The 25,226-nt window shown below is 46.8% G+C and overlaps 10 non-coding genes across 10 annotated transcripts; all 10 read right to left on the bottom strand.

Annotated features, from left to right (window-relative positions):
* Window positions 1-1,116: 1,116 nt before the first annotated feature.
* On the bottom strand, window positions 1,117-1,307 carry LOC130341917 (U2 spliceosomal RNA). Its single transcript, XR_008881669.1, has one exon. It is a non-coding gene; the product is annotated as a U2 spliceosomal RNA (small nuclear RNA).
* A 2,067-nt stretch (window positions 1,308-3,374) lies between these two features.
* LOC130341916 (U2 spliceosomal RNA) lies at window positions 3,375-3,565 on the bottom strand. Its single transcript, XR_008881668.1, has one exon. It is a non-coding gene; the product is annotated as a U2 spliceosomal RNA (small nuclear RNA).
* Window positions 3,566-5,643: 2,078 nt separating this feature from the next.
* LOC130341915 (U2 spliceosomal RNA) lies at window positions 5,644-5,834 on the bottom strand. Its single transcript, XR_008881667.1, has one exon. It is a non-coding gene; the product is annotated as a U2 spliceosomal RNA (small nuclear RNA).
* A 2,094-nt stretch (window positions 5,835-7,928) lies between these two features.
* On the bottom strand, window positions 7,929-8,119 carry LOC130341914 (U2 spliceosomal RNA). The gene has a single exon (XR_008881666.1). It is a non-coding gene; the product is annotated as a U2 spliceosomal RNA (small nuclear RNA).
* Window positions 8,120-10,210: 2,091 nt separating this feature from the next.
* Window positions 10,211-10,401, bottom strand: LOC130341912 (U2 spliceosomal RNA). The gene has a single exon (XR_008881664.1). It is a non-coding gene; the product is annotated as a U2 spliceosomal RNA (small nuclear RNA).
* Window positions 10,402-12,478: 2,077 nt separating this feature from the next.
* LOC130341910 (U2 spliceosomal RNA) lies at window positions 12,479-12,669 on the bottom strand. The gene has a single exon (XR_008881663.1). It is a non-coding gene; the product is annotated as a U2 spliceosomal RNA (small nuclear RNA).
* Window positions 12,670-14,746: 2,077 nt separating this feature from the next.
* LOC130341909 (U2 spliceosomal RNA) lies at window positions 14,747-14,937 on the bottom strand. Its single transcript, XR_008881662.1, has one exon. It is a non-coding gene; the product is annotated as a U2 spliceosomal RNA (small nuclear RNA).
* A 2,087-nt stretch (window positions 14,938-17,024) lies between these two features.
* LOC130341908 (U2 spliceosomal RNA) lies at window positions 17,025-17,215 on the bottom strand. The gene has a single exon (XR_008881661.1). It is a non-coding gene; the product is annotated as a U2 spliceosomal RNA (small nuclear RNA).
* Window positions 17,216-19,302: 2,087 nt separating this feature from the next.
* On the bottom strand, window positions 19,303-19,493 carry LOC130341907 (U2 spliceosomal RNA). The gene has a single exon (XR_008881660.1). It is a non-coding gene; the product is annotated as a U2 spliceosomal RNA (small nuclear RNA).
* Window positions 19,494-21,571: 2,078 nt separating this feature from the next.
* On the bottom strand, window positions 21,572-21,762 carry LOC130341876 (U2 spliceosomal RNA). Its single transcript, XR_008881636.1, has one exon. It is a non-coding gene; the product is annotated as a U2 spliceosomal RNA (small nuclear RNA).
* Window positions 21,763-25,226: the final 3,464 nt, after the last annotated feature.

Below are 25,226 nucleotides of genomic sequence, written 5' to 3'. Positions count from 1 at the left end.
TCTTACTTTTTTTTCACGTTTTTTTACGTTTTTCTCCTTTTCGCCTCTTTTCTGGGCGTATTATTCTTCTTTTTCTTCTTTTTTTTCGTCTAATGCATACCCCATCAGTGCAGCAATGCTTATTCAATACCGCCAGCAGATGGAGACACTGGGGGATAATTTTCTAAGGATTTATACTGATTTTTCCTGTCTGAATTTGTCGCACAGAAAGTTGCAGGCCAAATATGTGTGACATTTCTGCGACTTTAGCTTCTAGAGCATTTTTACAACATTATACATAGGTGCTGAATACATAAAAAGCGACTGTTCAGCGACAGACAAGTCGCATCGGCTGAAAGTAGGCCAGAATGTCAGTCCATGTTGGAGCAGGTTTAGATACAGTCTAAAGTATAGATCTCAAAGTCTGTGCACAGAATTTAGCAAGGGCCTCGCACCTTCTGATGCATCAGGTAGGTGCACAATAGCATAGCCTAACCCTCTGTACTTTGGTCTATATTGATGCGGGACATAGACAGCCAGCTGATGACCAATCCATTAGTGCAATGGATGGCTGGAAGAATTTGTCTTTGCCTTTGCAATACCACAGAAGCAATGCATGGTCAATGTACAGCAATGACACACCTGTGTGAACAGCCAGGAGACCCCCCCCCCCCATGTTATGTTACATAGTTACATAGTTAGTACGGTCGAAAAAAGACATATGTCCATCAAGTTCAACCAGGGAATTAAGGGGTAGGGGTGTGGCGCGATATTGGGGAAGGGATGAGATTTTATATTTCTTCATAAGCATTAATCTTATTTTGTCAATTAGGAACATTCAGCACCCACCCGCTATCAAGGCAGCTGCCTATCATGTCATGCCCTACCTGCACAGGTGTGCTGGCTACTCAAATGATCCAATTAAGGAGGCCATTTAGTCAGCAGCAGCAGAAGTCCTGTGCCTGGACGCTCCAACAGCGGCCAGCCACAAGCAGAAGCAGAAGCAGCAGAAGCAGCAGCAGCACCACCTTTTGTTTTTTGGCTGCAGCAGCAGCAAGGCCCACAGGGCTGGCTAGCTGGCTAGCCAGCAAGCAGGTAGCAATGAAAGTAGGAATCTTTCTTTTTAACCCTGTAAGGGGGTGGTGCACTGTACCCGAAGATACTGCCATATCGGGTCAATGCATAGGGCGACGGAAGCAAGCTTCGAAATCGGCCCCCGTTCTCAAAAATCCATTTAATATATGGTCCCCAGATAGGGGACGTATCAGATATTAAACTGATAAGAACAGATACTACACTTGATCTTAGCCAAAAGGCCGAGAAGCGATAACCGTGAAAGGGGCGGGCCCAACAAGGTGCCCTTCATGGGCACTATCACTGCTTGCTGTCAGGGAGGCTGCCAGACAATTTTCCATGCACACTCTGGGCTGGGGGGCAGTCAACCACCAGTACACACAGCAGAACCTAAACCCATACCATTATTGCTAAGCAGCAAGACAGGGGCCCATTGCACTCCCACGGGGCCTTTTTAAATGCAATCCATAACCCGGATTTGCCAGGAACCCTTCTTACTCCTCCTACTTGCATGTGACACTGGGCTTAGGATCTGCATAGGAAACACACACACAAGCACACACCTACCTTTGTTGCCTGCAGATGCCTCCTTGGCTGTCCCCAAACGGTATCAAACCAACACCCACGGGAAGCTGTAAGCATAGAGGACATGCCTGCACCCCATTGGACTTACCTGTGTGGGTTAAACCCGGGTTATTTGACAACCTATGGCGGTGATGGTTCTGCTCAGGCAGAGCAGTGCTGATGCTCCTCATAAAGCTGTCGCTGCTGTGAAGGTTCTAGGTGACATCACAAATCCCTATGGTTACATACACAACAAAGCTGGGTTGTTGTTGTTTACACTCTGCAAGGCCTGTGGAAGTGAGTGACATCATAGCACTGTAGTTCTGAGGGTTCTAGATGGATGCAACAATCTCCTGTTGCTTCTATGAAGGCCATAATAGACGACATCACCAAACAGCTCCATAGTCACATACACAGCAAAGGAGAGATGTTGTTTACACCTAGTGATGTCAGTGGTATTGAGTGACATCACAGCACAGTGCTAAGGCTCCTGGGCCTGGACACAGCAGCGGCTGCAATATCTCAACGGAGAATACGTTTATATATATGTGTGTGTGTGCGCGTATATATATATATATATATATATATATATATTTCTCCGCCGAAATCACTTTTAAACCCATTTCCACCTTTTTTTCCCTTCTCTTCCTCTTACTTTTTTTTCACGTTTTTTTACGTTTTTCTCCTTTTCGCCTCTTTTCTGGGCGTATTATTCTTCTTTTTCTTCTTTTTTTTCGTCTAATGCATACCCCATCAGTGCAGCAATGCTTATTCAATACCGCCAGCAGATGGAGACACTGGGGGATAATTTTCTAAGGATTTATACTGATTTTTCCTGTCTGAATTTGTCGCACAGAAAGTTGCAGGCCAAATATGTGTGACATTTCTGCGACTTTAGCTTCTAGAGCATTTTTACAACATTATACATAGGTGCTGAATACATAAAAAGCGACTGTTCAGCGACAGACAAGTCGCATCGGCTGAAAGTAGGCCAGAATGTCAGTCCATGTTGGAGCAGGTTTAGATACAGTCTAAAGTATAGATCTCAAAGTCTGTGCACAGAATTTAGCAAGGGCCTCGCACCTTCTGATGCATCAGGTAGGTGCACAATAGCATAGCCTAACCCTCTGTACTTTGGTCTATATTGATGCGGGACATAGACAGCCAGCTGATGACCAATCCATTAGTGCAATGGATGGCTGGAAGCATTTGTCTTTGCCTTTGCAATACCACAGAAGCAATGCATGGTCAATGTACAGCAATGACACACCTGTGTGAACAGCCAGGAGACCCCCCCCCCCCCATGTTATGTTACATAGTTATATAGTTAGTACGGTCGAAAAAAGACATATGTCCATCAAGTTCAACCAGGGAATTAAGGGGTAGGGGTGTGGCGCGATATTGGGGAAGGGATGAGATTTTATATTTCTTCATAAGCATTAATCTTATTTTGTCAATTAGGAACATTCAGCACCCACCCGCTATCAAGGCAGCTGCCTATCATGTAATGCCCTACCTGCACAGGTGTGCTGGCTACTCAAATGATCCAATTAAGGAGGCCATTTAGTCAGCAGCAGCAGAAGTCCTGTGCCTGGACGCTCCAACAGCAGCCAGACACAAGCAGAAGCAGAAGCAGCAGAAGCACCACCTTTTGTTTCTTGGCTGCAGCAGCAGCAAGGCCCACAGGGCTGGCTAGCTGGCTAGCCAGCAAGCAGGTAGCAATGAAAGTAGGAATCTTTCTTTTTAACCCTGTAAGGGGGTGGTGCACTGTACCCGAAGATACTGCCATATCGGGTCAATGCATAGGGCGACGGAAGCAAGCTTCGAAATCGGCCCCCGTTCTCAAAAATCCATTTAATATATGGTCCCCAGATAGGGGACGTATCAGATATTAAACTGATAAGAACAGATACTACACTTGATCTTAGCCAAAAGGCCGAGAAGCGATAACCGTGAAAGGGGCGGGCCCAACAAGGTGCCCTTCATGGGCACTATCACTGCTTGCTGTCAGGGAGGCTGCCAGACAATTTTCCATGCACACTCTGGGCTGGGGGGCAGTCAACCACCAGTACACACAGCAGAACCTAAACCCATACCATTATTGCTAAGCAGCAAGACAGGGGCCCATTGCACTCCCACGGGGCCTTTTTAAATGCAATCCATAACCCGGATTTGCCAGGAACCCTTCTTACTCCTCCTACTTGCATGTGACACTGGGCTTAGGATCTGCATAGGAAACACACACACAAGCACACACCTACCTTTGTTGCCTGCAGATGCCTCCTTGGCTGTCCCCAAACGGTATCAAACCAACACCCACGGGAAGCTGTAAGCATAGAGGACATGCCTGCACCCCATTGGACTTACCTGTGTGGGTTAAACCCGGGTTATTTGACAACCTATGGCGGTGATGGTTCTGCTCAGGCAGAGCAGTGCTGATGCTCCTCATAAAGCTGTCGCTGCTGTGAAGGTTCTAGGTGACATCACAAATCCCTATGGTTACATACACAACAAAGCTGGGTTGTTGTTGTTTACACTCTGCAAGGCCTGTGGAAGTGAGTGACATCATAGCACTGTAGTTCTGAGGGTTCTAGATGGATGCAACAATCTCCTGTTGCTTCTATGAAGGCCATAATAGACGACATCACCAAACAGCTCCATAGTCACATACACAGCAAAGGAGAGATGTTGTTTACACCTAGTGATGTCAGTGGTATTGAGTGACATCACAGCACAGTGCTAAGGCTCCTGGGCCTGGACACAGCAGCGGCTGCAATATCTCAACGGAGAATACGTTTATATATATGTGTGTGTGTGCGCGTATATATATATATATATATATATATATATATATATATATTTCTCCGCCGAAATCACTTTTAAACCCATTTCCACCTTTTTTTCCCTTCTCTTCCTCTTACTTTTTTTTCACGTTTTTTTTACGTTTTTCTCCTTTTCGCCTCTTTTCTGGGCGTATTATTCTTCTTTTTCTTCTTTTTTTTCGTCTAATGCATACCCCATCAGTGCAGCAATGCTTATTCAATACCGCCAGCAGATGGAGACACTGGGGGATAATTTTCTAAGGATTTATACTGATTTTTCCTGTCTGAATTTGTCGCACAGAAAGTTGCAGGCCAAATATGTGTGACATTTCTGCGACTTTAGCTTCTAGAGCATTTTTACAACATTATACATAGGTGCTGAATACATAAAAAGCGACTGTTCAGCGACAGACAAGTCGCATCGGCTGAAAGTAGGCCAGAATGTCAGTCCATGTTGGAGCAGGTTTAGATACAGTCTAAAGTATAGATCTCAAAGTCTGTGCACAGAATTTAGCAAGGGCCTCGCACCTTCTGATGCATCAGGTAGGTGCACAATAGCATAGCCTAACCCTCTGTACTTTGGTCTATATTGATGCGGGACATAGACAGCCAGCTGATGACCAATCCATTAGTGCAATGGATGGCTGGAAGCATTTGTCTTTGCCTTTGCAATACCACAGAAGCAATGCATGGTCAATGTACAGCAATGACACACCTGTGTGAACAGCCAGGAGACCCCCCCCCCCCCCCATGTTATGTTACATAGTTACATAGTTAGTACGGTCGAAAAAAGACATATGTCCATCAAGTTCAACCAGGGAATTAAGGGGTAGGGGTGTGGCGCGATATTGGGGAAGGGATGAGATTTTATATTTCTTCATAAGCATTAATCTTATTTTGTCAATTAGGAACATTCAGCACCCACCCGCTATCAAGGCAGCTGCCTATCATGTAATGCCCTACCTGTACAGGTGTGCTGGCTACTCAAATGATCCAATTAAGGAGGCCATTTAGTCAGCAGCAGCAGAAGTCCTGTGCCTGGACGCTCCAACAGCAGCCAGACACAAGCAGAAGCAGAAGCAGCAGAAGCACCACCTTTTGTTTCTTGGCTGCAGCAGCAGCAAGGCCCACAGGGCTGGCTAGCTGGCTAGCCAGCAAGCAGGTAGCAATGAAAGTAGGAATCTTTCTTTTTAACCCTGTAAGGGGGTGGTGCACTGTACCCGAAGATACTGCCATATCGGGTCAATGCATAGGGCGACGGAAGCAAGCTTCGAAATCGGCCCCCGTTCTCAAAAATCCATTTAATATATGGTCCCCAGATAGGGGACGTATCAGATATTAAACTGATAAGAACAGATACTACACTTGATCTTAGCCAAAAGGCCGAGAAGCGATAACCGTGAAAGGGGCGGGCCCAACAAGGTGCCCTTCATGGGCACTATCACTGCTTGCTGTCAGGGAGGCTGCCAGACAATTTTCCATGCACACTCTGGGCTGGGGGGCAGTCAACCACCAGTACACACAGCAGAACCTAAACCCATACCATTATTGCTAAGCAGCAAGACAGGGGCCCATTGCACTCCCACGGGGCCTTTTTAAATGCAATCCATAACCCGGATTTGCCAGGAACCCTTCTTACTCCTCCTACTTGCATGTGACACTGGGCTTAGGATCTGCATAGGAAACACACACACAAGCACACACCTACCTTTGTTGCCTGCAGATGCCTCCTTGGCTGTCCCCAAACGGTATCAAACCAACACCCACGGGAAGCTGTAAGCATAGAGGACATGCCTGCACCCCATTGGACTTACCTGTGTGGGTTAAACCCGGGTTATTTGACAACCTATGGCGGTGATGGTTCTGCTCAGGCAGAGCAGTGCTGATGCTCCTCATAAAGCTGTCGCTGCTGTGAAGGTTCTAGGTGACATCACAAATCCCTATGGTTACATACACAACAAAGCTGGGTTGTTGTTGTTTACACTCTGCAAGGCCTGTGGAAGTGAGTGACATCATAGCACTGTAGTTCTGAGGGTTCTAGATGGATGCAACAATCTCCTGTTGCTTCTATGAAGGCCATAATAGACGACATCACCAAACAGCTCCATAGTCACATACACAGCAAAGGAGAGATGTTGTTTACACCTAGTGATGTCAGTGGTATTGAGTGACATCACAGCACAGTGCTAAGGCTCCTGGGCCTGGACACAGCAGCGGCTGCAATATCTCAACGGAGAATACGTTTATATATATGTGTGTGTGTGCGCGTATATATATATATATATATATATATATATATATATATATATATATATATATTCTCCGCCGAAATCACTTTTAAACCCATTTCCACCTTTTTTTCCCTTCTCTTCCTCTTACTTTTTTTTCACGTTTTTTTACGTTTTTCTCCTTTTCGCCTCTTTTCTGGGCGTATTATTCTTCTTTTTCTTCTTTTTTTCGTCTAATGCATACCCCATCAGTGCAGCAATGCTTATTCAATACCGCCAGCAGATGGAGACACTGGGGGATAATTTTCTAAGGATTTATACTGATTTTTCCTGTCTGAATTTGTCGCACAGAAAGTTGCAGGCCAAATATGTGTGACATTTCTGCGACTTTAGCTTCTAGAGCATTTTTACAACATTATACATAGGTGCTGAATACATAAAAAGCGACTGTTCAGCGACAGACAAGTCGCATCGGCTGAAAGTAGGCCAGAATGTCAGTCCATGTTGGAGCAGGTTTAGATACAGTCTAAAGTATAGATCTCAAAGTCTGTGCACAGAATTTAGCAAGGGCCTCGCACCTTCTGATGCATCAGGTAGGTGCACAATAGCATAGCCTAACCCTCTGTACTTTGGTCTATATTGATGCGGGACATAGACAGCCAGCTGATGACCAATCCATTAGTGCAATGGATGGCTGGAAGCATTTGTCTTTGCCTTTGCAATACCACAGAAGCAATGCATGGTCAATGTACAGCAATGACACACCTGTGTGAACAGCCAGGAGACCCCCCCCCCCCCATGTTATGTTACATAGTTACATAGTTAGTACGGTCGAAAAAAGACATATGTCCATCAAGTTCAACCAGGGAATTAAGGGGTAGGGGTGTGGCGCGATATTGGGGAAGGGATGAGATTTTATATTTCTTCATAAGCATTAATCTTATTTTGTCAATTAGGAACATTCAGCACCCACCCGCTATCAAGGCAGCTGCCTATCATGTCATGCCCTACCTGCACAGGTGTGCTGGCTACTCAAATGATCCAATTAAGGAGGCCATTTAGTCAGCAGCAGCAGAAGTCCTGTGCCTGGACGCTCCAACAGCGGCCAGACACAAGCAGAAGCAGAAGCAGCAGAAGCAGCAGCAGCACCACCTTTTGTTTTTTGGCTGCAGCAGCAGCAAGGCCCACAGGGCTGGCTAGCTGGCTAGCCAGCAAGCAGGTAGCAATGAAAGTAGGAATCTTTCTTTTTAACCCTGTAAGGGGGTGGTGCACTGTACCCGAAGATACTGCCATATCGGGTCAATGCATAGGGCGACGGAAGCAAGCTTCGAAATCGGCCCCCGTTCTCAAAAATCCATTTAATATATGGTCCCCAGATAGGGGACGTATCAGATATTAAACTGATAAGAACAGATACTACACTTGATCTTAGCCAAAAGGCCGAGAAGCGATAACCGTGAAAGGGGCGGGCCCAACAAGGTGCCCTTCATGGGCACTATCACTGCTTGCTGTCAGGGAGGCTGCCAGACAATTTTCCATGCACACTCTGGGCTGGGGGGCAGTCAACCACCAGTACACACAGCAGAACCTAAACCCATACCATTATTGCTAAGCAGCAAGACAGGGGCCCATTGCACTCCCACGGGGCCTTTTTAAATGCAATCTATAACCCGGATTTGCCAGGAACCCTTCTTACTCCTCCTACTTGCATGTGACACTGGGCTTAGGATCTGCATAGGAAACACACACACAAGCACACACCTACCTTTGTTGCCTGCAGATGCCTCCTTGGCTGTCCCCAAACGGTATCAAACCAACACCCACGGGAAGCTGTAAGCATAGAGGACATGCCTGCACCCCATTGGACTTACCTGTGTGGGTTAAACCCGGGTTATTTGACAACCTATGGCGGTGATGGTTCTGCTCAGGCAGAGCAGTGCTGATGCTCCTCATAAAGCTGTCGCTGCTGTGAAGGTTCTAGGTGACATCACAAATCCCTATGGTTACATACACAACAAAGCTGGGTTGTTGTTGTTTACACTCTGCAAGGCCTGTGGAAGTGAGTGACATCATAGCACTGTAGTTCTGAGGGTTCTAGATGGATGCAACAATCTCCTGTTGCTTCTATGAAGGCCATAATAGACGACATCACCAAACAGCTCCATAGTCACATACACAGCAAAGGAGAGATGTTGTTTACACCTAGTGATGTCAGTGGTATTGAGTGACATCACAGCACAGTGCTAAGGCTCCTGGGCCTGGACACAGCAGCGGCTGCAATATCTCAACGGAGAATACGTTTATATATATGTGTGTGTGTGCGCGTATATATATATATATATATATATATATATATATATATATATATTTCTCCGCCGAAATCACTTTTAAACCCATTTCCACCTTTTTTTCCCTTCTCTTCCTCTTACTTTTTTTTCACGTTTTTTTACGTTTTTCTCCTTTTCGCCTCTTTTCTGGGCGTATTATTCTTCTTTTTCTTCTTTTTTTTCGTCTAATGCATACCCCATCAGTGCAGCAATGCTTATTCAATACCGCCAGCAGATGGAGACACTGGGGGATAATTTTCTAAGGATTTATACTGATTTTTCCTGTCTGAATTTGTCGCACAGAAAGTTGCAGGCCAAATATGTGTGACATTTCTGCGACTTTAGCTTCTAGAGCATTTTTACAACATTATACATAGGTGCTGAATACATAAAAAGCGACTGTTCAGCGACAGACAAGTCGCATCGGCTGAAAGTAGGCCAGAATGTCAGTCCATGTTGGAGCAGGTTTAGATACAGTCTAAAGTATAGATCTCAAAGTCTGTGCACAGAATTTAGCAAGGGCCTCGCACCTTCTGATGCATCAGGTAGGTGCACAATAGCATAGCCTAACCCTCTGTACTTTGGTCTATATTGATGCGGGACATAGACAGCCAGCTGATGACCAATCCATTAGTGCAATGGATGGCTGGAAGCATTTGTCTTTGCCTTTGCAATACCACAGAAGCAATGCATGGTCAATGTACAGCAATGACACACCTGTGTGAACAGCCAGGAGACCCCCCCCCCCCCCCCATGTTATGTTACATAGTTACATAGTTAGTACGGTCGAAAAAAGACATATGTCCATCAAGTTCAACCAGGGAATTAAGGGGTAGGGGTGTGGCGCGATATTGGGGAAGGGATGAGATTTTATATTTCTTCATAAGCATTAATCTTATTTTGTCAATTAGGAACATTCAGCACCCACCCGCTATCAAGGCAGCTGCCTATCATGTCATGCCCTACCTGCACAGGTGTGCTGGCTACTCAAATGATCCAATTAAGGAGGCCATTTAGTCAGCAGCAGCAGAAGTCCTGTGCCTGGACGCTCCAACAGCGGCCAGACACAAGCAGAAGCAGAAGCAGCAGAAGCAGCAGCAGCACCACCTTTTGTTTTTTGGCTGCAGCAGCAGCAAGGCCCACAGGGCTGGCTAGCTGGCTAGCCAGCAAGCAGGTAGCAATGAAAGTAGGAATCTTTCTTTTTAACCCTGTAAGGGGGTGGTGCACTGTACCCGAAGATACTGCCATATCGGGTCAATGCATAGGGCGACGGAAGCAAGCTTCGAAATCGGCCCCCGTTCTCAAAAATCCATTTAATATATGGTCCCCAGATAGGGGACGTATCAGATATTAAACTGATAAGAACAGATACTACACTTGATCTTAGCCAAAAGGCCGAGAAGCGATAACCGTGAAAGGGGCGGGCCCAACAAGGTGCCCTTCATGGGCACTATCACTGCTTGCTGTCAGGGAGGCTGCCAGACAATTTTCCATGCACACTCTGGGCTGGGGGGCAGTCAACCACCAGTACACACAGCAGAACCTAAACCCATACCATTATTGCTAAGCAGCAAGACAGGGGCCCATTGCACTCCCACGGGGCCTTTTTAAATGCAATCTATAACCCGGATTTGCCAGGAACCCTTCTTACTCCTCCTACTTGCATGTGACACTGGGCTTAGGATCTGCATAGGAAACACACACACAAGCACACACCTACCTTTGTTGCCTGCAGATGCCTCCTTGGCTGTCCCCAAACGGTATCAAACCAACACCCACGGGAAGCTGTAAGCATAGAGGACATGCCTGCACCCCATTGGACTTACCTGTGTGGGTTAAACCCGGGTTATTTGACAACCTATGGCGGTGATGGTTCTGCTCAGGCAGAGCAGTGCTGATGCTCCTCATAAAGCTGTCGCTGCTGTGAAGGTTCTAGGTGACATCACAAATCCCTATGGTTACATACACAACAAAGCTGGGTTGTTGTTGTTTACACTCTGCAAGGCCTGTGGAAGTGAGTGACATCATAGCACTGTAGTTCTGAGGGTTCTAGATGGATGCAACAATCTCCTGTTGCTTCTATGAAGGCCATAATAGACGACATCACCAAACAGCTCCATAGTCACATACACAGCAAAGGAGAGATGTTGTTTACACCTAGTGATGTCAGTGGTATTGAGTGACATCACAGCACAGTGCTAAGGCTCCTGGGCCTGGACACAGCAGCGGCTGCAATATCTCAACGGAGAATACGTTTATATATATGTGTGTGTGTGCGCGTATATATATATATATATATATATATATATATATATATATATCTCCGCCGAAATCACTTTTAAACCCATTTCCACCTTTTTTTCCCTTCTCTTCCTCTTACTTTTTTTTCACGTTTTTTTACGTTTTTCTCCTTTTCGCCTCTTTTCTGGGCGTATTATTCTTCTTTTTCTTCTTTTTTTTCGTCTAATGCATACCCCATCAGTGCAGCAATGCTTATTCAATACCGCCAGCAGATGGAGACACTGGGGGATAATTTTCTAAGGATTTATACTGATTTTTCCTGTCTGAATTTGTCGCACAGAAAGTTGCAGGCCAAATATGTGTGACATTTCTGCGACTTTAGCTTCTAGAGCATTTTTACAACATTATACATAGGTGCTGAATACATAAAAAGCGACTGTTCAGCGACAGACAAGTCGCATCGGCTGAAAGTAGGCCAGAATGTCAGTCCATGTTGGAGCAGGTTTAGATACAGTCTAAAGTATAGATCTCAAAGTCTGTGCACAGAATTTAGCAAGGGCCTCGCACCTTCTGATGCATCAGGTAGGTGCACAATAGCATAGCCTAACCCTCTGTACTTTGGTCTATATTGATGCGGGACATAGACAGCCAGCTGATGACCAATCCATTAGTGCAATGGATGGCTGGAAGCATTTGTCTTTGCCTTTGCAATACCACAGAAGCAATGCATGGTCAATGTACAGCAATGACACACCTGTGTGAACAGCCAGGAGACCCCCCCCCCCCCCCATGTTATGTTACATAGTTACATAGTTAGTACGGTCGAAAAAAGACATATGTCCATCAAGTTCAACCAGGGAATTAAGGGGTAGGGGTGTGGCGCGATATTGGGGAAGGGATGAGATTTTATATTTCTTCATAAGCATTAATCTTATTTTGTCAATTAGGAACATTCAGCACCCACCCGCTATCAAGGCAGCTGCCTATCATGTCATGCCCTACCTGCACAGGTGTGCTGGCTACTCAAATGATCCAATTAAGGAGGCCATTTAGTCAGCAGCAGCAGAAGTCCTGTGCCTGGACGCTCCAACAGCGGCCAGACACAAGCAGAAGCAGAAGCAGCAGCAGCACCACCTTTTGTTTTTTGGCTGCAGCAGCAGCAAGGCCCACAGGGCTGGCTAGCTGGCTAGCCAGCAAGCAGGTAGCAATGAAAGTAGGAATCTTTCTTTTTAACCCTGTAAGGGGGTGGTGCACTGTACCCGAAGATACTGCCATATCGGGTCAATGCATAGGGCGACGGAAGCAAGCTTCGAAATCGGCCCCCGTTCTCAAAAATCCATTTAATATATGGTCCCCAGATAGGGGACGTATCAGATATTAAACTGATAAGAACAGATACTACACTTGATCTTAGCCAAAAGGCCGAGAAGCGATAACCGTGAAAGGGGCGGGCCCAACAAGGTGCCCTTCATGGGCACTATCACTGCTTGCTGTCAGGGAGGCTGCCAGACAATTTTCCATGCACACTCTGGGCTGGGGGGCAGTCAACCACCAGTACACACAGCAGAACCTAAACCCATACCATTATTGCTAAGCAGCAAGACAGGGGCCCATTGCACTCCCACGGGGCCTTTTTAAATGCAATCCATAACCCGGATTTGCCAGGAACCCTTCTTACTCCTCCTACTTGCATGTGACACTGGGCTTAGGATCTGCATAGGAAACACACACACAAGCACACACCTACCTTTGTTGCCTGCAGATGCCTCCTTGGCTGTCCCCAAACGGTATCAAACCAACACCCACGGGAAGCTGTAAGCATAGAGGACATGCCTGCACCCCATTGGACTTACCTGTATGGGTTAAACCCGGGTTATTTGACAACCTATGGCGGTGATGGTTCTGCTCAGGCAGAGCAGTGCTGATGCTCCTCATAAAGCTGTCGCTGCTGTGAAGGTTCTAGGTGACATCACAAATCCCTATGGTTACATACACAACCAAAGCTGGGTTGTTGTTGTTTACACTCTGCAAGGCCTGTGGAAGTGAGTGACATCATAGCACTGTAGTTCTGAGGGTTCTAGATGGATGCAACAATCTCCTGTTGCTTCTATGAAGGCCATAATAGACGACATCACCAAACAGCTCCATAGTCACATACACAGCAAAGGAGAGATGTTGTTTACACCTAGTGATGTCAGTGGTATTGAGTGACATCACAGCACAGTGCTAAGGCTCCTGGGCCTGGACACAGCAGCGGCTGCAATATCTCAACGGAGAATACGTTTATATATATGTGTGTGTGTGCGCGTATATATATATATATATATATATATATATATATATATTTCTCCGCCGAAATCACTTTTAAACCCATTTCCACCTTTTTTTCCCTTCTCTTCCTCTTACTTTTTTTTCACGTTTTTTTACGTTTTTCTCCTTTTCGCCTCTTTTCTGGGCGTATTATTCTTCTTTTTCTTCTTTTTTTTCGTCTAATGCATACCCCATCAGTGCAGCAATGCTTATTCAATACCGCCAGCAGATGGAGACACTGGGGGATAATTTTCTAAGGATTTATACTGATTTTTCCTGTCTGAATTTGTCGCACAGAAAGTTGCAGGCCAAATATGTGTGACATTTCTGCGACTTTAGCTTCTAGAGCATTTTTACAACATTATACATAGGTGCTGAATACATAAAAAGCGACTGTTCAGCGACAGACAAGTCGCATCGGCTGAAAGTAGGCCAGAATGTCAGTCCATGTTGGAGCAGGTTTAGATACAGTCTAAAGTATAGATCTCAAAGTCTGTGCACAGAATTTAGCAAGGGCCTCGCACCTTCTGATGCATCAGGTAGGTGCACAATAGCATAGCCTAACCCTCTGTACTTTGGTCTATATTGATGCGGGACATAGACAGCCAGCTGATGACCAATCCATTAGTGCAATGGATGGCTGGAAGCATTTGTCTTTGCCTTTGCAATACCACAGAAGCAATGCATGGTCAATGTACAGCAATGACACACCTGTGTGAACAGCCAGGAGACCCCCCCCCCCCCCCCATGTTATGTTACATAGTTACATAGTTAGTACGGTCGAAAAAAGACATATGTCCATCAAGTTCAACCAGGGAATTAAGGGGTAGGGGTGTGGCGCGATATTGGGGAAGGGATGAGATTTTATATTTCTTCATAAGCATTAATCTTATTTTGTCAATTAGGAACATTCAGCACCCACCCGCTATCAAGGCAGCTGCCTATCATGTCATGCCCTACCTGCACAGGTGTGCTGGCTACTCAAATGATCCAATTAAGGAGGCCATTTAGTCAGCAGCAGCAGAAGTCCTGTGCCTGGACGCTCCAACAGCGGCCAGACACAAGCAGAAGCAGAAGCAGCAGCAGCACCACCTTTTGTTTTTTGGCTGCAGCAGCAGCAAGGCCCACAGGGCTGGCTAGCTGGCTAGCCAGCAAGCAGGTAGCAATGAAAGTAGGAATCTTTCTTTTTAACCCTGTAAGGGGGTGGTGCACTGTACCCGAAGATACTGCCATATCGGGTCAATGCATAGGGCGACGGAAGCAAGCTTCGAAATCGGCCCCCGTTCTCAAAAATCCATTTAATATATGGTCCCCAGATAGGGGACGTATCAGATATTAAACTGATAAGAACAGATACTACACTTGATCTTAGCCAAAAGGCCGAGAAGCGATAACCGTGAAAGGGGCGGGCCCAACAAGGTGCCCTTCATGGGCACTATCACTGCTTGCTGTCAGGGAGGCTGCCAGACAATTTTCCATGCACACTCTGGGCTGGGGGGCAGTCAACCACCAGTACACACAGCAGAACCTAAACCCATACCATTATTGCTAAGCAGCAAGACAGGGGCCCATTGCACTCCCACGGGGCCTTTTTAAATGCAATCCATAACCCGGATTTGCCAGGAACCCTTCTTACTCCTCCTACTTGCATGTGACACTGGGCTTAGGATCTGCATAGGAAACACACACACAAGCACACACCTACCTTTGTTGCCTGCAGATGCCTCCTTGGCTGTCCCCAAACGGTATCAAACCAACACCCACGGGAAGCTGTAAGCATAGAGGACATGCCTGCACCCCATTGGACTTACCTGTGTGGGTTAAACCCGGGTTATTTGACAACCTTGGCGGTGATGGTTCTGCTCAGGCAGAGCAGTGCTGATGCTCCTCATAAAGCTGTCGCTGCTGTGAAGGTTCTAGGTGACATCACAAATCCCTATGGTTACATACACAACAAAGCTGGGTTGTTGTTGTTTACACTCTGCAAGGCCTGTGGAAGTGAGTGACATCATAGCACTGTAGTTCTGAGGGTTCTAGATGGATGCAACAATCTCCTGTTGCTTCTATGAAGGCCATAATAGACGACATCACCAAACAGCTCCATAGTCACATACACAGCAAAGGAGAGATGTTGTTTACACCTAGTGATGTCAGTGGTATTGAGTGACATCACAGCACAGTGCTAAGGCTCCTGGGCCTGGACACAGCAGCGGCTGCAATATCTCAACGGAGAATACGTTTATATATATGTGTGTGTGTGCGCGTATATATATATATATATATATATATATATATATATATATATTCTCCGCCGAAATCACTTTTAAACCCATTTCCACCTTTTTTTCCCTTCTCTTCCTCTTACTTTTTTTTCACGTTTTTTTACGTTTTTCTCCTTTTCGCCTCTTTTCTGGGCGTATTATTCTTCTTTTTCTTCTTTTTTTTCGTCTAATGCATACCCCATCAGTGCAGCAATGCTTATTCAATACCGCCAGCAGATGGAGACACTGGGGGATAATTTTCTAAGGATTTATACTGATTTTTCCTGTCTGAATTTGTCGCACAGAAAGTTGCAGGCCAAATATGTGTGACATTTCTGCGACTTTAGCTTCTAGAGCATTTTTACAACATTATACATAGGTGCTGAATACATAAAAAGCGACTGTTCAGCGACAGACAAGTCGCATCGGCTGAAAGTAGGCCAGAATGTCAGTCCATGTTGGAGCAGGTTTAGATACAGTCTAAAGTATAGATCTCAAAGTCTGTGCACAGAATTTAGCAAGGGCCTCGCACCTTCTGATGCATCAGGTAGGTGCACAATAGCATAGCCTAACCCTCTGTACTTTGGTCTATATTGATGCGGGACATAGACAGCCAGCTGATGACCAATCCATTAGTGCAATGGATGGCTGGAAGCATTTGTCTTTGCCTTTGCAATACCACAGAAGCAATGCATGGTCAATGTACAGCAATGACACACCTGTGTGAACAGCCAGGAGACCCCCCCCCCCCCCCCATGTTATGTTACATAGTTACATAGTTAGTACGGTCGAAAAAAGACATATGTCCATCAAGTTCAACCAGGGAATTAAGGGGTAGGGGTGTGGCGCGATATTGGGGAAGGGATGAGATTTTATATTTCTTCATAAGCATTAATCTTATTTTGTCAATTAGGAACATTCAGCACCCACCCGCTATCAAGGCAGCTGCCTATCATGTCATGCCCTACCTGCACAGGTGTGCTGGCTACTCAAATGATCCAATTAAGGAGGCCATTTAGTCAGCAGCAGCAGAAGTCCTGTGCCTGGACGCTCCAACAGCGGCCAGACACAAGCAGAAGCAGAAGCAGCAGAAGCAGCAGCAGCACCACCTTTTGTTTTTTGGCTGCAGCAGCAGCAAGGCCCACAGGGCTGGCTAGCTGGCTAGCCAGCAAGCAGGTAGCAATGAAAGTAGGAATCTTTCTTTTTAACCCTGTAAGGGGGTGGTGCACTGTACCCGAAGATACTGCCATATCGGGTCAATGCATAGGGCGACGGAAGCAAGCTTCGAAATCGGCCCCCGTTCTCAAAAATCCATTTAATATATGGTCCCCAGATAGGGGACGTATCAGATATTAAACTGATAAGAACAGATACTACACTTGATCTTAGCCAAAAGGCCGAGAAGCGATAACCGTGAAAGGGGCGGGCCCAACAAGGTGCCCTTCATGGGCACTATCACTGCTTGCTGTCAGGGAGGCTGCCAGACAATTTTCCATGCACACTCTGGGCTGGGGGGCAGTCAACCACCAGTACACACAGCAGAACCTAAACCCATACCATTATTGCTAAGCAGCAAGACAGGGGCCCATTGCACTCCCACGGGGCCTTTTTAAATGCAATCCATAACCCGGATTTGCCAGGAACCCTTCTTACTCCTCCTACTTGCATGTGACACTGGGCTTAGGATCTGCATAGGAAACACACACACAAGCACACACCTACCTTTGTTGCCTGCAGATGCCTCCTTGGCTGTCCCCAAACGGTATCAAACCAACACCCACGGGAAGCTGTAAGCATAGAGGACATGCCTGCACCCCATTGGACTTACCTGTGTGGGTTAAACCCGGGTTATTTGACAACCTATGGCGGTGATGGTTCTGCTCAGGCAGAGCAGTGCTGATGCTCCTCATAAAGCTGTCGCTGCTGTGAAGGTTCTAGGTGACATCACAAATCCCTATGGTTACATACACAACAAAGCTGGGTTGTTGTTGTTTACACTCTGCAAGGCCTGTGGAAGTGAGTGACATCATAGCACTGTAGTTCTGAGGGTTCTAGATGGATGCAACAATCTCCTGTTGCTTCTATGAAGGCCATAATAGACGACATCACCAAACAGCTCCATAGTCACATACACAGCAAAGGAGAGATGTTGTTTACACCTAGTGATGTCAGTGGTATTGAGTGACATCACAGCACAGTGCTAAGGCTCCTGGGCCTGGACACAGCAGCGGCTGCAATATCTCAACGGAGAATACGTTTATATATATGTGTGTGTGTGCGCGTATATATATATATATATATATATATATATATATATATATTTCTCCGCCGAAATCACTTTTAAACCCATTTCCACCTTTTTTTCCCTTCTCTTCCTCTTACTTTTTTTTCACGTTTTTTTACGTTTTACTCCTTTTCGCCTCTTTTCTGGGCGTATTATTCTTCTTTTTCTTCTTTTTTTTTCGTCTAATGCATACCCCATCAGTGCAGCAATGCTTATTCAATACCGCCAGCAGATGGAGACACTGGGGGATAATTTTCTAAGGATTTATACTGATTTTTCCTGTCTGAATTTGTCGCACAGAAAGTTGCAGGCCAAATATGTGTGACATTTCTGCGACTTTAGCTTCTAGAGCATTTTTACAACATTATACATAGGTGCTGAATACATAAAAAGCGACTGTTCAGCGACAGACAAGTCGCATCGGCTGAAAGTAGGCCAGAATGTCAGTCCATGTTGGAGCAGGTTTAGATACAGTCTAAAGTATAGATCTCAAAGTCTGTGCACAGAATTTAGCAAGGGCCTCGCACCTTCTGATGCATCAGGTAGGTGCACAATAGCATAGCCTAACCCTCTGTACTTTGGTCTATATTGATGCGGGACATAGACAGCCAGCTGATGACCAATCCATTAGTGCAATGGATGGCTGGAAGCATTTGTCTTTGCCTTTGCAATACCACAGAAGCAATGCATGGTCAATGTACAGCAATGACACACCTGTGTGAACAGCCAGGAGACCCCCCCCCCCCCCCATGTTATGTTACATAGTTACATAGTTAGTACGGTCGAAAAAAGACATATGTCCATCAAGTTCAACCAGGGAATTAAGGGGTAGGGGTGTGGCGCGATATTGGGGAAGGGATGAGATTTTATATTTCTTCATAAGCATTAATCTTATTTTGTCAATTAGGAACATTCAGCACCCACCCGCTATCAAGGCAGCTGCCTATCATGTCATGCCCTACCTGCACAGGTGTGCTGGCTACTCAAATGATCCAATTAAGGAGGCCATTTAGTCAGCAGCAGCAGAAGTCCTGTGCCTGGACGCTCCAACAGCGGCCAGACACAAGCAGAAGCAGAAGCAGCAGAAGCAGCAGCAGCACCACCTTTTGTTTTTTGGCTGCAGCAGCAGCAAGGCCCACAGGGCTGGCTAGCTGGCTAGCCAGCAAGCAGGTAGCAATGAAAGTAGGAATCTTTCTTTTTAACCCTGTAAGGGGGTGGTGCACTGTACCCGAAGATACTGCCATATCGGGTCAATGCATAGGGCGACGGAAGCAAGCTTCGAAATCGGCCCCCGTTCTCAAAAATCCATTTAATATATGGTCCCCAGATAGGGGACGTATCAGATATTAAACTGATAAGAACAGATACTACACTTGATCTTAGCCAAAAGGCCGAGAAGCGATAACCGTGAAAGGGGCGGGCCCAACAAGGTGCCCTTCATGGGCACTATCACTGCTTGCTGTCAGGGAGGCTGCCAGACAATTTTCCATGCACACTCTGGGCTGGGGGGCAGTCAACCACCAGTACACACAGCAGAACCTAAACCCATACCATTATTGCTAAGCAGCAAGACAGGGGCCCATTGCACTCCCACGGGGCCTTTTTAAATGCAATCCATAACCCGGATTTGCCAGGAACCCTTCTTACTCCTCCTACTTGCATGTGACACTGGGCTTAGGATCTGCATAGGAAACACACACACAAGCACACACCTACCTTTGTTGCCTGCAGATGCCTCCTTGGCTGTCCCCAAACGGTATCAAACCAACACCCACGGGAAGCTGTAAGCATAGAGGACATGCCTGCACCCCATTGGACTTACCTGTGTGGGTTAAACCCGGGTTATTTGACAACCTATGGCGGTGATGGTTCTGCTCAGGCAGAGCAGTGCTGATGCTCCTCATAAAGCTGTCGCTGCTGTGAAGGTTCTAGGTGACATCACAAATCCCTATGGTTACATACACAACAAAGCTGGGTTGTTGTTGTTTACACTCTGCAAGGCCTGTGGAAGTGAGTGACATCATAGCACTGTAGTTCTGAGGGTTCTAGATGGATGCAACAATCTCCTGTTGCTTCTATGAAGGCCATAATAGACGACATCACCAAACAGCTCCATAGTCACATACACAGCAAAGGAGAGATGTTGTTTACACCTAGTGATGTCAGTGGTATTGAGTGACATCACAGCACAGTGCTAAGGCTCCTGGGCCTGGACACAGCAGCGGCTGCAATATCTCAACGGAGAATACGTTTATATATATGTGTGTGTGTGCGCGTATATATATATATATATATATATATATATATATATATTTCTCCGCCGAAATCACTTTTAAACCCATTTCCACCTTTTTTTCCCTTCTCTTCCTCTTAATTTTTTTTTCACGTTTTTTTACGTTTTTCTCCTTTTCGCCTCTTTTCTGGGCGTATTATTCTTCTTTTTCTTCTTTTTTTTCGTCTAATGCATACCCCATCAGTGCAGCAATGCTTATTCAATACCGCCAGCAGATGGAGACACTGGGGGATAATTTTCTAAGGATTTATACTGATTTTTCCTGTCTGAATTTGTCGCACAGAAAGTTGCAGGCCAAATATGTGTGACATTTCTGCGACTTTAGCTTCTAGAGCATTTTTACAACATTATACATAGGTGCTGAATACATAAAAAGCGACTGTTCAGCGACAGACAAGTCGCATCGGCTGAAAGTAGGCCAGAATGTCAGTCCATGTTGGAGCAGGTTTAGATACAGTCTAAAGTATAGATCTCAAAGTCTGTGCACAGAATTTAGCAAGGGCCTCGCACCTTCTGATGCATCAGGTAGGTGCACAATAGCATAGCCTAACCCTCTGTACTTTGGTCTATATTGATGCGGGACATAGACAGCCAGCTGATGACCAATCCATTAGTGCAATGGATGGCTGGAAGCATTTGTCTTTGCCTTTGCAATACCACAGAAGCAATGCATGGTCAATGTACAGCAATGACACACCTGTGTGAACAGCCAGGAGACCCCCCCCCCCCCCCCCATGTTATGTTACATAGTTACATAGTTAGTACGGTCGAAAAAAGACATATGTCCATCAAGTTCAACCAGGGAATTAAGGGGTAGGGGTGTGGCGCGATATTGGGGAAGGGATGAGATTTTATATTTCTTCATAAGCATTAATCTTATTTTGTCAATTAGGAACATTCAGCACCCACCCGCTATCAAGGCAGCTGCCTATCATGTCATGCCCTACCTGCACAGGTGTGCTGGCTACTCAAATGATCCAATTAAGGAGGCCATTTAGTCAGCAGCAGCAGAAGTCCTGTGCCTGGACGCTCCAACAGCGGCCAGACACAAGCAGAAGCAGAAGCAGCAGAAGCACCACCTTTAGTTTTTTGGCTGCAGCAGCAGCAAGGCCCACAGGGCTGGCTAGCTGGCTAGCCAGCAAGCAGGTAGCAATGAAAGTAGGAATCTTTCTTTTTAACCCTGTAAGGGGGTGGTGCACTGTACCCGAAGATACTGCCATATCGGGTGAATGCATAGGGCGACGGAAGCAAGCTTCGAAATCGGCCCCCGTTCTCAAAAATCCATTTAATATATGGTCCCCAGATAGGGGACGTATCAGATATTAAACTGATAAGAACAGATACTACACTTGATCTTAGCCAAAAGGCCGAGAAGCGATAACCGTGAAAGGGGCGGGCCCAACAAGGTGCCCTTCATGGGCACTATCACTGCTTGCTGTCAGGGAGGCTGCCATACAATTTTCCATGCACACTCTGGGCTGGGGGGCAGTCAACCACCAGTACACACAGCAGAACCTAAACCCATACCATTATTGCTAAGCAGCAAGACAGGGGCCCATTGCACTCCCACGGGGCCTTTTTAAATGCAATCCATAACCCGGATTTGCCAGGAACCCTTCTTACTCCTCCTACTTGCATGTGACACTGGGCTTAGGATCTGCATAGGAAACACACACACAAGCACACACCTACCTTTGTTGCCTGCAGATGCCTCCTTGGCTGTCCCCAAACGGTATCAAACCAACACCCACGGGAAGCTGTAAGCATAGAGGACATGCCTGCACCCCATTGGACTTACCTGTGTGGGGGTATACCCGGGTTATTTGACAACCTATGGCGGTGATGGTTCTGCTCAGGCAGAGCAGTGCTGATGCTCCTCATAAAGCTGTCGCTGCTGTGAAGGTTCTAGGTGACATCACAAATCCCTATGGTTACATACACAACAAAGCTGGGTTGTTGTTGTTTACACTCTGCAAGGCCTGTGGAAGTGAGTGACATCATAGCACTGTAGTTCTGAGGGTTCTAGATGGATGCAACAATCTCCTGTTGCTTCTATGAAGGCCATAATAGACGACATCACCAAACAGCTCCATAGTCACATACACAGCAAAGGAGAGATGTTGTTTACACCTAGTGATGTCAGTGGTATTGAGTGACATCACAGCACAGTGCTAAGGCTCCTGGGCCTGGACACAGCAGCGGCTGCAATATCTCAACGGAGAATACGTTTATATATATGTGTGTGTCACGATGCCGGCTGGCAGGTAGTGGATCCTCTGTGCCAGAGAGGGATTGGCGTGGACCGTGCTAGTGGATCGGTTCTAAGTCACTACTGGTTTTCACCAGAGCCCGCCGCAAAGCGGGATGGTCTTGCTGCGGCGGTAGTGACCAGGTCGTATCCACTAGCAACGGCTCTACCTCTCTGGCTGCTGAAGATAGGCGCGGTACAAGGGAGTAGACAGAAGCAAGGTCGGACGTAGCAGAAGGTCGGGGCAGGCAGCAAGGATCGTAGTCAGGGGCAACGGCAGGAGGTCTGGAACACAGGCTAGGAACACACTAGGAAACGCTTTCACTGGCACGATGGCAACAAGATCCGGCGAGGGAGTGAAGGGGAAGTGAGATGATATAGGGAAGTGCACAGGTGATAACACTAATTGGAACCACTGCGCCAATCAGCGGCGCAGTGGCCCTTTAAATCGCAAAGACCCGGCGCACGCGCGCCCTAGGGAGCGGGGCCGCGCGCGCCGGGACAGGACAGACGGAGAGCGAGTCAGGTACGGGAGCCGGGGTGCGCATCGCGAGCGGGCGCTACCCGCATCGCGAATCGCATCCCGGCTGGAGGCGGTATCGCAGCGCCCCGGGTCAGTGGAACTGACCGGAGCGCTGCAGTGAGAAGAGTGTAGCGAGCGCTCCGGGGAGGAGCGGGGACCCGGAGTGCTCGGCGTAACAGTACCCCCCCCCCCTTGGGTCTCCCCCTCTTCTTGGGGCCTGAGAACCTGAGGACCAGACTTTTGTCCAGGATATTGTCCTCAGGTTCCCAGGACCTCTCTTCGGGACCACAACCCTCCCAATCCACTAAAAAGAAGGTTTTCCCTCTGACCTTTTTAGATGCTAAAATCTCTTTGACGGAGAAGATGTCCGAGGAGCCGGAGACAGGAGTGGGAGGAACAGATTTGGGAGAGAAACGGTTAATGATAAGTGGTTTAAGAAGAGAAACGTGAAAGGCATTAGGAATACGAAGAGAAGGAGGAAGAAGAAGTTTGTAAGAGACAGGATTAATCTGGCGCAAAATTTTGAAAGGACCAAGATAGCGTGGTCCCAACTTATAGCTAGGGACACGGAAGCGGACATATTTAGCGGAGAGCCATACCTTGTCTCCAGGGGAAAAAATGGGAGGAGCTCTTCTTTTCTTATCCGCAAATTTCTTCATGCGTGAAGAAGCCTGTAAGAGAGAATTTTGGGTCTCTCTCCATATGATGGAAAGATCACGAGAAATTTCATCCACAGCGGGCAGACCAGAGGGCAAGGGGGTAGGGAGGGGAGGAAGAGGGTGACGGCCGTACACCACGAAAAATGGGGATTTGGAGGAAGATTCAGAGACTCTGAAATTATACGAGAATTCGGCCCAAGGTAGAAGATCTGCCCAGTCATCCTGGCGGGAGGAAACAAAATGTCGTAAATAATCACCCAAGACCTGGTTAATTCTTTCTACTTGTCCATTGGATTGAGGATGATATGCAGAAGAAAAATTTTATTTAATCTTGAGTTGTTTACAGAGAGCCCTCCAGAATTTAGACACGAATTGGACGCCTCTATCCGAGACGATCTGCGTAGGCAACCCGTGAAGACGAAAAATGTGTACAAAAAATTGTTTAGCCAACTGAGGCGCTGAAGGAAGACCAGGAAGAGGGATGAAATGTGCCATTTTGGAGAATCGATCAACGACCACCCAAATAACAGTGTTGCCATGGGATGGGGGTAAGTCAGTAATAAAATCCATACCAATCAGAGACCAAGGCTGTTCGGGGACAGGCAGAGGATGAAGAAAACCAGCGGGCTTCTGGCGAGGAGTCTTATCCCGGGCACAGATAGTGCAGGCTCGCACAAAGTCCACCACATCAGTCTCTAGAGTCGGCCACCAATAGAAGCGAGAGATGAGTTGCACAGATTTCTTGATGCCCGCATGACCTGCGAGATGGGAGGAGTGACCCCATTTGAGGATTCCGAGGCGTTGGCGTGGAGAAACAAAGGTCTTTCCTGGAGGAGTTTGCCTGATGGAGGCTGGAGAAGTGGAAATCAGGCAGTCAGGAGGAATGATGTGTTGAGGAGAGAGTTCAACTTCAGAAGCATCTGAGGAACGAGAGAGAGCATCGGCCCTAATGTTCTTATCGGCAGGCCGAAAGTGAATTTCAAAATTAAATCGGGCAAAGAACAGAGACCACCTGGCCTGACGAGGATTCAGCCGTTGGGCAGACTGGAGGTAGGAGAGGTTCTTGTGATCGGTGTAAATAATAACTGGAAATCTTGATCCCTCCAGCAGATGCCTCCATTCCTCAAGTGCTAATTTAATGGCTAGAAGCTCTCGATCCCCGATGGAGTAGTTCCTCTCCGCCGGAGAGAAGGTCCTAGAAAAAAAACCACAAGTAACAGCATGCCCGGAAGAGTTTTTTTGTAGAAGGACAGCTCCAGCTCCCACTGAGGAGGCATCAACCTCCAATAGAAAGGGTTTAGATGGGTCAGGTCTGGAGAGCACGGGAGCCGAAGAAAAGGCAGACTTGAGCCATTTAAAGGCGTCTTCCGCTTGAGGAGGCCAAGACTTGGGATCGGCATTTTTTTTGGTTAA

This window comes from Hyla sarda, unplaced genomic scaffold (assembly GCF_029499605.1).
Source record: "Hyla sarda isolate aHylSar1 unplaced genomic scaffold, aHylSar1.hap1 scaffold_630, whole genome shotgun sequence".
In the NCBI taxonomy this organism is placed as follows: domain Eukaryota; kingdom Metazoa; phylum Chordata; class Amphibia; order Anura; family Hylidae; genus Hyla; species Hyla sarda.
Note: the sequence above shows the minus strand (reverse complement) of the source record. Positions and strands in the feature narration are given on the sequence as shown.